The sequence below is a fragment of the Lepus europaeus genome, chromosome 9 (assembly GCF_033115175.1).
Source record: "Lepus europaeus isolate LE1 chromosome 9, mLepTim1.pri, whole genome shotgun sequence".
Lineage (NCBI taxonomy): Eukaryota > Metazoa > Chordata > Mammalia > Lagomorpha > Leporidae > Lepus > Lepus europaeus.
The window spans coordinates 61589103-61592415 of record NC_084835.1 but is presented as its reverse complement, the minus strand read 5'-3'; positions in this window follow the sequence as shown (position 1 = coordinate 61592415).

Sequence of the window (3313 nt, the reverse complement as noted above, 5' to 3'; positions counted from 1 at the left end):
TTCCATATGAAAGAGCACCTACTGGCCAGCGCCATGGCTCACTAGGCTAATCCTCCGCCTGCGGCGCCGGCACTCCAGGTTCTAGTCCGGGTCGGGGTGCCGGATTCTGTCCCGGTTGCCCCTCTTCCAGTCCAGCTCTCTGCTGTGGCCCAGGAAGGCAGAGGAGAATGGCCCAAGTGCTTGGGCCCTGCACCTGCATGGGAGACCAGGAGGAAGCACCTGGCTCCTGGCTTCAGATTGGCGCAGCGAGCCGGCTGTAGCAGCCATTTGGAGGGTGAACCAATGGAAAAAGGAAGACCTTTCTCTCTGTCTCTCTCTCACAGTCTAAAAAAAAAAAAAAAAAGAGCACCTACTCACAAAGACTCCTTGATGCAACTCATCAGGCTTCTCTAAGCCACCAAGGCCTCAGCTTTCTCATCTGTCCTCGACTCATTTAGTTCAGTTCTAGTGAGAATTCTGCTGGGTCAGTTTGGCAGCAATCCCCCACACTTGCTTGATATTGATCAACTTCCTCATCCTCCACCCTCCGCACCTGATCCCCTGGCCTGCCTCAGCCAGACTCTCCCAGCTTTGGAGTTTCCTGGGTCATTTTCCTGCCCACCTTGCTCGCTTGTCCTGGCTGTGTTTAGTGTTGAGCCCAACCTCTCCTCCCTACTGGAAAAGATCACTGTAGTCCCCTGAATAATACGTCCTTTACCATCTTTAACAGATCTCCTGGCAACAATACTGCCTGATCCTGTTTACATGAAATTCCATAGCAGGAAATCCTGATTTAAGGAGGAAGACATCAGAGAGGTGGTTGTCTTTTGTAGCAGGCATTAACTGAAAATGGGTCAGAGGTAACCATCAGGGTCTCCATGATTAGGCTTAACCTACTTTGTCCTCGCTCCTCTCTCATTACTGCACCAGAGTCCTGCTTCCACGGCAGCGTGGATCTGTCATGAACCCACCACCTACACCACCCCAACAGAAATGCTACCATGACACTTCTCTGAAACCCAGTTACAGATGCTTTCTCAAGTTTTCTCACACTTTCTACATCACTATACCACACGGTAGCCCTTGACTCTGTCTTAAGGTGAAAACGCATGTCTCTTGGCCAAAGCAATTTAAAGAAAGCATTTTCTCCATTTTTACCTCAGTATCCAGGTCAGGTGCTAAGTTAGTACTTGATATTTGTTGACAAATATATCCAGTCATATATCATTCCTAAATTCTATGAATTTGAGAAACACCTGCATGGGCATGCTAATGGGGAAAACTAATGTCTTAATCCTGCAGACCTATTTGCTGGGCTCCATCTTCCAGGTTCAAGGAGGAGTCTTTGTTTAAAGAAGTTTTGACACAAAATCAAGTGTCACCTCTGCCTCCTGTGGTATTTTGCGGGACCTATTCAAGGGCTCTGCCAATAACAGAAAGGCCTAAGGAAGCTGATTACAACTTGCCAGTGCTCTGGTCTTCTGGAGATGCAGGTATTTGATACCCACTAGCACCCTGTCTTCACCTAGGACACATTTCTCCTCCTAGAGCTCATGGGAAAACAGTCAGCCTGCTTGGTTCAATATAAAATGAGAATTATCAACCCAACCTAAGGCTGCAGGAGAACTATAAGCAAACTGGAAGGTGAAAAAAAAAAAGACTAAAACTAACACATTGGAAAGAAGAGTCTAGAGGGGACAAAATTGGTCATATGTTTTTGCATTATTAACCAGTATTGCGAGATTTTTCACTCTGAGGTCCAAAAGCAAGCTTGGTCTAAAATTGTTTTATAATTTCCTTACTTTGATTTGGAGTCAAGGCTATCCCACCTTGCTAAATGGGCAGGAGAACTGCTAGAATTTCTTTTTGGAAAACTGATGAATAGATAAAAAGAGGCAGGAGGTGACTAGGACGTACATTTTGAATGTGGTGATGGTTGCAAAGGTGCGTGTGTGTATATATATATATATATATATGCAAATTCACCGAATTGCACACTTTAAAGATGCAAAGTTTATTGTATGTCAATTATATCTCAATAAAGCCATTCTTTGAAAGCCCAAAACTTAGGTCTGGGTTTTGCATGTGGGCACTGAAATGTGATGGCAGTGCCAGGTCCCCACGCTGGTGAGACAAGCTCTGCACACTGCCCGTATCTGAGAAAAGACACCAGAAAGAAAGACCACGGGGAAAACACGAAGACCCACAGACTGTCAAAGAGTGCCTTCTGTATAAAATGACTGTTTCAGTGGAACAACTATTTGAAAGAGACTGGGTCATCCTGAGCCCTTTCACAGTGTTGCAGATAGGTCAAGGTTCCTGTAGCTAATAAGGTCACAGTCCTTTTGAAAGGGAAGCATGCTCCCTTCACAGTGTTTTATTCACAGGTATTACACCAGTTGTTTGGATTATAGGTAACAGATTGCACTTGCCAGTGAACAGCAGTGACAACAGAAGTGACTTTAGGATGCTTGTAGGAAGCTTGGATACACCACCTGTTGGAACATTTGCGGGGTGGGGCATAGCATTAGAGGGGTTTACTTCAGTTTTCCCTGAAGTTCTAGATGAACGTACCATCTTGTTCAATGTTCCTTTTTATGATCTCTAAGTGGATATGAGGTCAAGCCTCCAACATTCCTTTCACTTATTTGGGAGGCAAAGAGACAGAGACAGACAGGTAGACTGAGAGAGCTCCCAGTCTCTGTCTACAAGAGCCTGGCCTGGGCCAGGTTAAAGCTAGGAGCCAGGAACTCAATCCAGATCTCCCATGTACATGGCAAGAGCCCGTCTAATTGAGTCATCACTTGCTGCCTGCCGTGGATTCATCAGCCTGAAGCAGGAGTTGGGACCTGGGTATTGAACCCAGGTACTCTGCTGTTAACTGCTGGGCCAAATGCCTGCCCCTTCAACATCCTTTCAAAAGAAATCTCCAAAGCCAAACTTAAATCATTTAAAGTAGAAATGAAACATGAAGCAACAGACAAGAAGAACGCTTACCTGATCTTCCCTGCTGTATGGGCGGTGTGAAGGGACCTCTCTCCTTTCACATCTGATGGTTGGAGAGGAGCTTTTCACTACTGCTACAGCTATGATTCTTGAGATATTTTCCCAGGTGGGTAATATCACTTGACAGATGTCTTACAACCATCAGGAAATAATGTTCCCATGACAGAAACCTAGTAAAAGCACAATATCCTCCTTCCCATGTGACTCAAGTGTTCAGTGCAGGCTCCGTAGGAAACTGCTCCCACGTCACTCGGAAAGCAGGTCAGGAAATAAGGTTGAGTTAAACCACCTGGACAGACTTCACTCCCTGCGAAGGGTACATTTTTTT